Raw genomic sequence first — 13,659 nt, 5'->3', positions numbered from 1 at the left:
AAAGTCAGTATGTTGGTATGCAGCCAGCATGTGGATGCAGTGCAGTAAAGTGTTTTATGATGCAAGGGTCCACCATCAGTAACACCTCTGCAGTGCTCCCATGGCTCTTCTCTTCTCTTCTCTTCTCTTCTCTTCTCTTCTCTTCTCTTCTCTTCTCTTCTCTTCTCTTCTCTTCTCTTCTCTTCTCTTCTCTTCTCTTCTCTTCTCTTCTCTTCTCTTCTCTTCTCTTCTCTTCTCTTCTCTTCCCCACATTGCTCTGTGAATAGATTTTCACTAGACTTATCCCCAACAAAGACCAGCACCCAAATGACAGACAGGGGCACTATGGGCCAGGAGGCAGCTAGTCCATGGCTAACCTCTTTGTTTTCACAGTCCTAAAAACAACTGGCTTTTGTAAACCGAGGGCCATAGGATGGACCTATCTGATGGAATAACTGATAATGGACACAAGGACATGCTCAGCTCAGTCTGCCCTGAGACCGGGAGGTCAGGGTTTAATCTCTGTGCTAGTCATACCACATAGACTATAAAAATGCTATACCCTGCTTGGCTCTCAGTATCAAAGGTTGGATTGGGGGTATAAGTCCCTGCGACATACTAGCATCATCATATCCAGGGGGTGTACTTGCACATCAAGCAGCCTCGCTAAGAAAACAGGAGATAGGCTCCTGACATAGGGGCCACATGGCTCAGGAAACGTTAGTCCCAAGGTCGAGAGCTCAGCTGGCGAGAACTTCTGGGAACTCAGATTAGTCCCACTCCCAAGGCTACTTACCAATAGACATACACTGTACAATTCTCATTATTTTACCCTGCGTTACAAGTGTTATAAATTAACACTGAGGATTTTACTGTGCACTCAAAAGAGCGAGTTTTACAACTTGACAGTATAGTTGATTTACAATAGAATTTCTAGAGAGAATGATTTCACACCAATTTAATGTGTTATGCCAAATTTAATCTCACCCAGCCAGCACCAGCTATTTTCATATTTCGGTAAGGCTCCTTGGTGTCTCAGTATCTAATTCTTCCCGCAAAATGAGTGGGGCGAGAGAGAGGGGGAGGGGGGGGGGGGGGTTGCAGAGAGAGGGAGCAAGAATAAAAGATTAAGTATTGGCTGGGTTCAAGTTTGTATCTGCTCTCAATTTAGGATGCACTGCTCCTAGCTCCAGTTAATTGTAGGGCCTCCCTCCATTCCAAGCAAACAACACAGAACCACATCTGGATCAGGACTCCACCCTTGAATGCATATATAGATGGAATACTATACATAGATTCTGTAGGAATAGCTTCTATTTTCATCTCTGCCGAATTGCTATGGGAATAACAAATAACTGGGTTAGATATTGAAAACAAAACATAAGATTCCACCCACACATGGGCTAGTGAATGAGAGAGAGACAGAGACAGAGACAAAGAGAAAGAGAGAGACACAAAGAGAGCGAAAGTGTGACTGACAGACAGCCCCAGGCTCCAGTCTCTGCACCCTTCAATCTCACCCAGTAGGGGTCACTGCACACACTTCTCAAATAAATAGTTTTGAGATGTGTAAAAGGTTTTCAATTGCACCTGAGTCTGAGTCTCTTTGTGTTTACAATTTAAAGCTTTGAAAAATGTATCTTCCACATTCTATCAGTACTTTTAACGACAGTCTTGGGAATTAATGTTAGAGAGGAAAATTGTAAACAAAGAAAATCCATACATTTCCTCTCTGGCACTCTCCTCTATCATTTAGAACTCCATTTCACCTGAGTCATAGTTTCTTTGTGTTTAAACTTTGAAAATGTATCTTCCACATTCTATCAACTGGGAATACATTTTAGAGCGGATAATTGTAAAAAAATAAATCCATACCTCTCTCCTCTAACAGGACTAATATGTTTTGTGTTTGTCCAACAAAAAACCCACAGCTACAACAACACCCACTACAACTTATCCATCAGTCCAGTGCCACGAGGAAAAGCTAAAGGAATCCATATCAGCAGTGGTATGAATCCTGAATCCTGAATCCTGACCCTCATACCCCCATCATCCAATTGCATTTGAATCCATATTGACAGTCTGTTTAAATATTAAATGCTCATGGGTCACTGCTCTCCCTCTCTACCTCTCTCTCTCTCCCTAAGCCTTCTTGGATGGAGTGGGTGGGTGGGTGAGGTAATCGATAGAAAAAAAGACCACTAGATCACTAGATTATCCTCTCATCCAACGAGATTGCATGTCCACTGATGGAAGCTTACGCTTACTGGTATTTAACATAATATCAGATATTCCTAAGTCTGTATAATCAAAATACAATATGTATATGCTGATGGAATAGAGGGTATTATATGTGGATGAGCCGCTCTATTTAGCTGAACGCAGTGTGATGTAGTGTAGCTACAAAGCACACCGAGTAAACTGTAGGCAGTGTTGATTTGCACCGACTAAAACTATGAGGACAAATGTTCGTCGACTACCTTTTTTCACAGACAAAAACTAAATAAAAACTAAGCTATGACTAAAACTAAGTAAACTAAATATATAGACAATTTCGTTAACAAATAAAAACTAGACTTAAATGTCAGGGAGGGACTAGTGGAGAAGAGATCCAGTAGAACTAAGACAAGTAATTTTATGCTTGGTTGCGCTCAGGTGTTGCGCTCAGGTGTTGCGCTCTGAAAATAGCAGATCTACAAGCTCACAACGCGTCGCAGCGCGACGCGTTGTGGGCTTGTAGATCGGCTATTTTCAGCATGCAACCAAGTGTAAAAATCAGCCATTACGACGCATTCAAGGCACCGCCAAAATGCATTTTAGTCGACTAAATCAACTGTAGATTTAGTCGACTATAATCTTATGATATTTAGTCGACTAAAACTAGACAAAAACCAAAACAAATCAGGTGACTAAAATATGACAAAAACTAAATGGAATTTTATTCAAATGACTGTGACTAAAACTGAATAAAAATTTGCTGTCAAAATCAACACTGGCTGTAGGCCCTTGAGAGGATGAGCTACTCATGGATTCAAGGAATGGCAAATGCTTGTCTGTGAAGCGGGTCAAAAACCAACCACTGAGCCAAATGCTCACTCACCATAGCCATCATCACTGACTGCTCCCTTCAAGTCCATCTCACAATAGACTATAGGTTCCAGTAAATGCCAGACGGCCGGCCAGTATTTATTATCCATGGCAATGAATTGTCCCTCAATTTGCATATTTTGAGTTTGCCCTGAGCTTTTATAGTTCCGCTTGACTCCCCTGTGGGAAGTGGCTGGTACAGCAGATCCAAAAAACACACATTTAGACAACCATTCAAAGTGAGTTTTATGTCATGGGCCTAGTCATGTAAAACCCCTCAGCTCCAAAAATGCAACTTACAGTAACTCTGTGGCCTGACTGACTGGCTTGCAGAGGATGAATTGTAGAAGCCATTCATGCGATTGCATTCAACTACGTAGATAATGTATGTGGATTCCTCAAATAAATGTTACGCTTTCACTTTAATTCTCCTCTGTGCCCTATACTTGACGCTACAGGTACAGCAAAGTTAATAGCAATAATATCCTCTGTTTACCCCCTCTGAAGATGACAGGCAGTGCCGTGTAAACACAAACCCTTGCAGTAGAGACAGAGTGAGAGACCAAGCACATGACTCACACACGCATTCATTAGTTCGCTGGCAGACCAAAAATAGCTCATTACCCAGAGTGATGATGTCATAGACAAGTGGCTCTTGAGTGCAGAACAGAGTTTAGCAGAAGCGTAATGTACGTTTCTAACCACAGACATAGAAATGCATTACTTATACTTAAAGACGGGGTGCCGTGATTTTCAGTGATCCCCCCCCCCCCCTAAAACATAATCATCAGGTATTATGGTTATACTAGGAGGAAGATTTTTTTTTTAAAAGTGTACAGAAATTGTTAGGGGGAGGGTATATTTTTACTATGTCACTAAAGCGCTGTTTCTCTATTGGTACGTTTGACCCTCAAGGTTTCAGCCTCCAGGTAGAAACTCAAAATAGTCAGAGAAGACATAAAACACCATAAAAACACCACCAGGGGGCTTAATGAAGTTCTATCAACCTCATAGACACATGAAAAACAGAAAAAGTGCAAAACCATGGCACCACCACTTTAAGAAGGACACATTCCTGTCTTTTTTCCCTTAAAAATAAGAAGTAATAAGCTAATGCTAGTCATGTTATCTGCTGGCTTGTCTGTATACTGTTACTGTATACCCTTTTGATTAAGGTACTGCATTACTGTCCAAATTAAACAATCTTAAGACAATGACACCTTCCAAACAAGACAAACTTGTTGTACAAATTCTCAAATACGTGTTTGGCTGCATGATGTCTTCCTGATCGTTGACAGTCCAATCAAGGTTTTGCCTGTATCAAAAATAGATCCCCAAATACTTACTGCAGTCCGGCAGAAAGGATCTGGATAGCCATGTCTTTCTTCTTCCCCTCTCAGGTTAAACTGATCAACAGGTATTGTTGCCACAGAAAAAGGTCTACAGCCATGTTTCATATCAGACCCCAAAAGAACACATGGGAACCTGCTATGACAGCAAGCATAACTCTCCATCCTCATCAGTGCCTCAAGTCAGCGGCTCCATCGACTATGAATGACATTCCCTATGTGTTACCACTACTTTTTCAAATGCTGTCTAGTTAGCGCTCAGTTCAAATCATGTCAAAGTGATGATATGGATCTGATCTAATCATAATATATATAGGCCCACGTCAACCAAAGTCATTGCATGTGACATCCCACCAGTCAACTTCAAGCCGTGTCTGACAGAAGTTCTCCTTTAACATCCAGTGACTGAGCGGCAAGCAGTCTCACAATCACACCTTAATCACACCTTATGTTCCTATTATGAATATGATACATAAGTAAAGTATGTATCATATTAAGTGAGTTTTGCATTAACCCATTAACTCTCTCAGTGCCAAGCCCCGAGTTATCCCGAGTTTTTTCTGAATGCCCTCAGTGCCAGAACGAGAGAAACGAGTTTTTACTTAATGTTGTTTTATAGACCGTCACGGTCTGATCTTGAATCCGAAGGGAGCTGTAAAACTGTAGCACAAACGGATACAGAAATAATGGATTTAACGTCACTCCGTTCCCCTCGACTCCATGTTTGTAGTTTTTTTTCTTTCGCCTGTATCTCTGTTCCGGATGCAATGTTTTGCTTCCGGAGCAATAGTCAGAGACTCCTGCTCCGGAAACACACAGTGAATCGATCGATAAATATGGATCTAAACTTTTATGACAACTTTAAAACTACTAAAAACACGAAAATCGCTCGAAAATCGCTTGGCACTGGGTGAGTACATTATGAAAATACTCTGGCAGTCAAAGAGTTAAAATCGGTCTTAAAGAGTTAAAAAAAAAAGAATGTACATAAATCAGCATATTCCAGCACCAGTGAACCTTCAATGAGGAATAATAAGACCATCAAAGAGGCTAGATAGCGTCATCATATGGTGTATGGTTCCCTGTCTCAGATCCAAGCATCCTTCATAGATCTTGAGTCAGTGAAGGTCCAACATGCACACAGTCACAACCACCACCATCCCCCCATCACCCTGCCCCTCCCTGCTGCAGCCATCTCTGGACACCCATTGGCTGAGGACAGGGGAGAGGTGGATGGCAATTGGACGGGTGATGGAGTGGAGAACCTTCCTTATATGCATCACTGCTTTACCAGCAACACACAAGGGGAAAGGAGGAGAGAGAGAAGAGGAGCGGAAGAGAGGAGGAGTGGAGACAGAGAGAGGAAGAGAGAGAAAGAGGGTAGAGGAGATGGAGACAGAGGAAGGAGAGAAGACAAAGGAGGAGGAGAGAGAAGGACAAAAGAGAGCAGAGAGATGCTATAGGCAGGAGGATGAGAGGACTACAGATACGTTGTGAAGATACTCTTGGTTATGACGTTTACCTCCTTTCAGCAAAACAATGTATTAAAGTCCAGAATCATGATCATCTCCATTGAGTCCAATGTAAACACATGGAGAATTATCACTCAGCCCAACTGTCTTCAAACAGAGAAAAGATCCTTACGACATGGGAACAGATGGAGTGTGTGTACGTGTGTGTGTGTGTGTGTGTGTGTGTGTGTGTGTGTGTGTGTGTGTGTGTGTGTGTGTGTGTGCGTGTGCGTGTGCGTGTGCGTGTGCATGTGTGTGTGTGCGTGTGCGTGTGTGTGCGTGTGTGCGTGTGTGCGTGTGTGTGTGTGTGTCTGTGCATGCATCATGCGTTGCGTGTCCATGTATGTAATGATATACTGTACTGTAGCAGCATGCCTTTGAAAGCAGATCAAATTCTTGGACATGGGGCCAATATTTTGTAACCTAATATACCGTATCTTGGACTTGACGTTGTGCCAATATAACCTCTTGAGTGCATGCTAACCTCTAGCGTGTGTGTGTGTGTGTGTGTGTGTGTGTGTGTGTGTGTGTGTGTGTGTGTGTGTGTGTGTGTGTGTGTGTGTGTGTGTGTGTGTGTGTGTGTGTGTGTGTGTGTGTGTGTGTGTGTGTGTGTGTGTGTGTGTGTGTGTGTGTGTGTGTGTGTGTGCTTTAAGCAGGAAACTAGCTGATGTGGGGGTAGTGGTCTACACTGCTGTGTGTACAGTACTGTGTATGTGACAGCAATTGAGTTAGTTCCTCCCTTGGCCTAAGGCCTGGTGCAGGGTCATGTGGCTCAAGGATCTCTCTCAGAGAGAGAGAGAGAGAGAGAGAGAGAGAGAGAGAGAGAGAGAGAGAGAGACAGACAGACAGACAGACAGACAGACAGACAGACAGACAGACAGACAGACAGACAGACAGACAGACAGACAGACAGACAGACAGACAGACAGACAGACAGACAGACAGACAGACAGACAGACAGACAGACAGACAGACAGAGACAGACATAGATGTACACATTCAACACAGCAGACAAAACCACTGATGATACGATGACTACTAGTGAATGTTGGTAAAGTTGACATATTAATTCCTAAGTTGCCCGAAACCAGAGCGAATCCTTTTTTTATACCCGTTCAATCGTGCATTTCAGATCAAATCCATGTACTGTATATCAACCTACAGAACCTACACATAACAAGCCACCATGGAGTCCATCAACGCTGCAATAACTGAGCGAGCTGACATTTAGTTGTTTGCCTTGAGATTTTGCTCATTATGCAAAGTGGCCGTTTAAAATCGCTATTTTCTTCGCTCGTGCAATCATACTTTTCATGCGAGGCCTCGTTAGATTTATCAGCGATATCAATAATTAGGTGTGCAATAGGATGTTGTGTTTCACGTTAGAGGCTGAGAACCAACCGCCGATGTTATCGTTCACATTGTCTGTGATCTTGATGCTGCGCTTTCAGCACTTTGCAGCGCCGTATCCTCCCGATCTCTGTACCTCATTGCCTCCGACTTGTTTATCTCCACTGGTCCTTTTGTAGTTGATTGTGTTATTGTGTTATTTGCAGCCACAGGAAGTTTTGCTCGGTCAAACAGATAGTATTATTATGCTGGTATCCTGTTGCAGGAGGACACGGGGCTGGGCTCTTTCTAAAACCTAACACACCGGGAGTTCCGTAGCATTATCCAGTTAAATGCTACTTGACCCATTAAAACCGGGAAAGCATCTGTGTCATTTTAGATTTTAACCACTTTAACCATTATTTTATACTTTGGCTATTCAAAAATAGAAGATATACAAGCATATAGCGCGTCAGGTTGTAGATTCTTTTTTGAGAAAAAAAAATGTTTTCAAAGCTTCTGGGGGTCCCTGGAACAAAATATTTTGAGATGGGGTCTGCGGCGAAATACATTTAATGTTGGGGGTCCTTGACATGAAAAAGTTTGAGCGCCACTGATATAGCAACAATACGTTAGGATTTAGAAGACATTTATAGACTCGGCCTCAGGTCTTAATGGGTTAACTCACACACACACGCACGCACGCACACACAAACACACACACACACACACACACACGGTCATGTAATTACAATTTTCCATAGAGGAATTACAACGTGCTTATTCCAGAAAGAATGTGAACTTTGAGTAAAACGTGCTTCTACGAAACCTAAACACAGTAGTTCCAACACTGCCAGGTGCCAACCTCTGACCGCTACACAAACAGCCATATCTTTTTGTTTCCTTAACGTCCATCCTTCCCTTTGTCCTCCTCCTTCCTCTTCTCTCTAATCTGCCACAAGCTCTTATTCCCTGAAACTGATTGTCTATCTCACCCCACATCTGTGTACATGTCATGCGTGCGTGTGTGTGTGTGCGCGTGTGTGCACGCGCACGTGCATCTGCGTGTGTTGTTCATACATCAAGGATATTGAAGTTACTCAAGAATGAAGTCATGATGAAAGCTTAAAGCCTAATTCAAACCGTTGTACAAGAGTGGCGTATAAATGTAGTTTACGTATCACTGACCATTTGAGAGACTGCATAGAGACAAAGAAAGTGAGATAGAAACTCACTTATACTAAATCAATTAAATGTACACACACACACGCACATGCACACGCACATGCACACACACACGCGCACACACACACACACACACACAACACACACACACACACACACACACACACACACACACACACACACACACACACCCACACAGACACACACCCACACAGACACACACACACACACACGCGCGAGCACACGCACCCCCACACGCACACGCACCCCCACACGCACACACAACTCGCCATAGACGGCTGAGTCTTCCCCACCCTGGCCTCTGTGGGGGAGAATAAAAAAAGAAAATCCAATGAGCTCCAGAGGAAACCACTTCCTCCGAGCTTATAATTGTGTGCAAGCGAGAGTGTGTGTGTGTGTGTGTGTGTGTGTGTGTGTGTGTGTGTGTGTGTGTGTGTGTGTGTGTGTGTGTGTGTGTGTGTGTGTGTGTGTGTGTGTGTGTGTGTGTGTGTGTGTGTGTGTGTGTGTGTGTGTGTGTGTGTGTGTGTGTGTGTGTGCGCGTGTGTGTGCGTGTGTGTGTGTGTGTGTGTGTCTCAGTGAGTGTGCCTGCCTGCCTGTCTGCCCGCAATGCACATGGTTAGCATTCAAAGTCTCATTCAATAGGAACCACCACTACAGGCACAGATGAGAGATCTGAGCAGAATTAAACTGAACAGAAACACATGGGAGGAGAGGAGAGGAGAGGAGAGGAGAGGAGAGGAGAGGAGAGGAGAGGAGAGGAGAGGAGAGGAGAGGAGAGGAGAGGAGAGGAGAGGAGAGGTGCAGATGAAGCTAGCATAAGATTGCAAAAGGGGACTTCAAAACTGTGTAAAATATAGCTGACTTTTATTCCTCCCTCCTCATCTCTTTCTTACTCAAACAGGTTCAGGCACCCCTGCAGCCACAGGAAGTCATCCCTGCAAAAATAATAAATACGTGCAGACCAGTCCAGTGCTCCGGTATTTCATTTGGGTAGTCTCTCCTGAAGTGCCCAGGTATTATTCTCTCAGGTTCAGGCAATCTTGTAAATTTGACTCATCAAACACTCCATAAAATACAGATGTTTGACAATAAAAAGACCGCACTGTATCCCTGGTGTCTAGCGATGCTCCATGGATGCTGCCAAGCCAATCATTAATGAAGGTTATTGTCCCCCACCCCCGATTGGAATACGACCTCAAGTAACCAGTATGCAGATCATGTAGTTTCTTCATTCCACCCCACCGAGCCAACTGGAAACCAAATGCCACTGTCTGAAATCCAAATGATTCACCAGCCACAGCTTCTCATAGCACTGGCACTGTGAGTTGAATGTATGATTGGCACAATGACATATTAAATTCCTTTCGGCTAGATCTGGCTGTTAGCCCTCTGTATGACTGTAATAGATCATTTTAGATGGCGAGCCTGAACTAGACCAACTACTTATTGTGGGTAAGTGAGTTAGTTTGTGGTCAGGATTCTCCCCGGTGCAGCAGACTCTACTGTTGTTTATGTGTAAACATGTATTCGTCCTCTCTTGTTTACTTGGGACATGAACGTACAGTAACGCTCTCCCTCCCTCCTCATGTTTAACCACTTCAGCCCTATTTCATAAGTTGTTGCACGATGGTGTCACTCGATGAAGCGATGGGGGTTTTGTACTGTAGATCTGTTATTTTATTGTCTCCGCCAGGCCGAAGGCATGGCGAGAGAGTATATTTTACCCCCTGTCCGTCCGTGTGTGTGTCCGTGTGTGTGTCCGTGTGTGTGTCCGTGTGTCCGTCTGTCACCAGCTAATCTCCGGCACCGTTGGCCCGGTCGCTCCGAAACTGTGCACACACACTCCCTGGATGCCAATTCAGAACTTCTGCCCCAAATCTTTCACATGGGCCTGTTATAGCGCCACCAGGAGGCCGATTTGTGCAAAACCACAAATTTTATCCAAACGTCATACAAATCAGTACACAGTATCACTATAGTCATGTGATCAACACGGATCTGTCCAATTTCCCATATTCTATCCTCATTGCCTAAGGTTGGCTTCCAAAGTTTGCAGGATTGGTCCGTTTTGAACAAAATGCCTCAAAGTATACACACAGCTTGCGATTTCCGTGAAATTTCACACGCACATTCCCACTAAGCCGAGGAAGAAATGCCACCCTTCTCACATTGGCCTGTTATAGCGCCACCAGCAGGTCTAATTTAGCAAAACACATTTTTGGAACAAAATGCCTCAAATCATGAATGCAGTGTCAATGCAAGAATAAATGATACGGTTGGCACCCATTTCACATTGGCCTATTATAGCGCCACCAGGAGGCCAGAATAACGTACCTGAACTGGCGGAGACCTGTGCTCCGAGGAGCACTTTTTCTAGTTTAGTATATTCTTGCCTATAATGACCTGCCCAAAATAGGGATGCCAGGTTTGTAGTGGCTTTAAATGCATGGCTTGTCTCTAGGCTCTAGTATGGCACTGTGACATGGGCAGAACGTATGCCTACTGGCAGGTTAGGGAGACAAGACAGGTTGATATTGGTACTGATGTTTTGATGTGGCAGGGTTGGCAGCACCCAGGGAATTCTGTCTCTTACGAGACTTTTTGTCAGTCTATATGATGGATAGCTATTGCTTTTTCACTGTCATCACCAGCTGAGAGCACTGCACTATAAGTCACTATAGGCGGAAGTACGCTTTACAAATCTGTTGACATTCTCTGTGAATGAAACAAGTGTTGTGATTGGTCGAAAAGAGATTGTTTCCGGGGAAATACATACAACGGAAGTCCCACGACTCCCACCCCTGCAGACACTCTCTGCATTGGGCCATGACCAGGCTTTTCTCCTCGGAGATAAGAAAAGGCTGGGAACGAGGCTAACTATAAGTATGTCTGCACCTGCCCTACTGGCCAGCACCAAGCACCAATCCATTGCATTACGTATTGAATAATAAATACTTACACCTATTTGGGTCATATTTCTCCATTACAATGTCTGTGAGTGTCTATGAGAGACGTGTGTGTGTGTGCGCGTGCGTGCGTGCGTGCGTGCGTGCGTGCGTGCGTGCGTGCGTGCGTGCGTGCGTGCGTGCGTGCGTGCGTGCGTGCGTGCGTGCGTGCGTGCGTGCGTGCGTGTTCTTGATTTGAAGAAACTGTCAAACATGGATCAGCTTTTCATTCAGTACCAGACCAGTTTGTTTCTGGCGTTGACCCAATAAGTGATACCAGTCCAGTGCAGTGTTCTGGCAGGCTCGAGCCCACACAGAGAAGAGATACAGATCGAGAGATACTTTAGTGTTCCAGTTTCAGCCTCCCTGACAACAAGCAGCTCAGATGAAAACCAGTTTGTTGTTGACTGTCCAGTGTCAAGTCCAAGTCCAAGTCCTAAAACATGTTTTTTAAAATCTGGATAACACACATATGACTTAGTTGTGTGCAAAAAAAAGTAGACAGAAACCCTGAAAAATAGATCACATTCACTGATCATGCAATGCAGAAGACGTAACCATAACAGAGGAAATTAAGATATAGTACAACAATTCCCATAGACAACTGTCATCACCAGAAGCTAAACAAGAAACCACCACGACAATAAACAGATTGTTGTCCACTTTAGCCGGTGGGAGATTTGTGTACACATGGCTAGGAACTGTATGCTCAACCCTGCATGGTGAGAAGAAACACATGCACGCTTGAATATGTACATTTGCACACACACAAGCACAAACACACACTGTATACTGTATACCAATGCATGCTTAGAGACAATTTTCCCACTTTGGCTTGCAGCACACGCCATGTTTAGACTGTGCTAGGTCAGCTAATAACTAATTGAAAAATGCTTCATAAGTCCGAGGGGACTTCGCACACCTGCAGTTCCATGGTAAAGTACAGTACCACTGCACACACAGTTTGCTAAATAAGGGCTTAATTCGGTAACTAATTAACTGTGGGGTGAATAATTAAAAGTGAACATCCGTAGTGCAATCACACATTAATGACCAAAAAGATACCTTTGTGAGGTAAAAGATTTCAGGTTGTGAATGTGAACTTGTGTATGGGTTTGCCTGTCATTTCACAAATTAACCGCATGAGCCCTAGCACCCCTATTCTAGACATAATAGTCATAGTCATAATAGGCGAACATTCGCCCCCAAAAATCTACAGGCTCAAGTACAGTATAGACCCCTGGGGGCTGGGGGACACCGCTCAATGAAGTGTATCAGTCACAATCCCAGTGGAATTTTATTTTATACTAGCCCAGGCTGAAACGTAGGAAACAGATTAATAAGATGTGTCTCTTGATGCCCTAATAATTGACAATAACCTGGTCAAAGCTAGGTACAGTGGGCTATGATATTTGCATATTTGTAACAACTCAATTTGGTACACATCCAACCCTTCTGTATCATCTCTACTGCCACTGTGTCCTCTATAAAAACAAAACACAAATTCCACATTAAAAATGTAAAACTTTTCATGTCCTCATCCTTGCTCACAAGCATTATTTGCTGCCATGAGCCAGTTTGCCTTGGCACACACTGTGCCAAGCCTCACTCTTTTATCACACTTTCTGGCCTTTAAAGACTTGCAATGCATTTTATTCCAGGGGAGATTAAGTCTAATAATCAGGAGCTTGGCAAGCAGCCCCATATTCAGTTAGGATAATCCAGGCACAAAACCCAACATGCCACTTCACTGCTCTGCTCTGCTTTCATCCAAAATCAACTTCCTCTAGAATGGCTGGGTGTATTTTTAGCGTGTGCACGGTGGTAGTGGTGTTCGGGACATGACCCCGTCAGTTCATGGTTACTATAACTGATGCCACACTGCCTAATGGGATGAGACTCCAAAGTGGCACAGCTTTCATGGAACACAACAATTCACTTCAAATGGACATGGTGCTCTTGACTGTTTGCCTCTCGTTCTCTCTCTCTCTCTCTGTGTGTTTCTCTCTCACACAAAAAACTAACAAATATTTTCTATCTCTTTTAGCATGGGTGAACTAAGGACTGTTTTAGGAAATGACAATGCTGAATGTCCTCCAAACCAATTCCTGCTGTTCTAAAAACAAAACGCTGTTTATGGAGATTTGATACTTCCCTAAAGACAAAAAGCTCAACCTCTCTCTTTCAACTGGAATTACATTTGACAAGATGAAGATGATTACTTTAAACCCGTTTCACAATCATCAGCCGTAT

At 43.7% G+C, this 13,659-nt stretch overlaps 1 protein-coding gene across 2 annotated transcripts in view; it reads right to left on the bottom strand.

The window, feature by feature from the left end:
- Window positions 1-13,659, bottom strand: part of triob (trio Rho guanine nucleotide exchange factor b) — a 171,119-nt gene that overhangs the window by 132,882 nt on the left and 24,578 nt on the right. The window lies entirely within an intron of this gene.

The sequence above is a fragment of the Gymnoscopelus braueri genome (genome assembly GCF_963280865.1).
Source record: "Gymnoscopelus braueri genome assembly, chromosome: 4".
Classification (NCBI taxonomy): domain Eukaryota; kingdom Metazoa; phylum Chordata; class Actinopteri; order Myctophiformes; family Myctophidae; genus Gymnoscopelus; species Gymnoscopelus braueri.
This window is presented reverse-complemented; position numbering and strand designations above follow the sequence as displayed.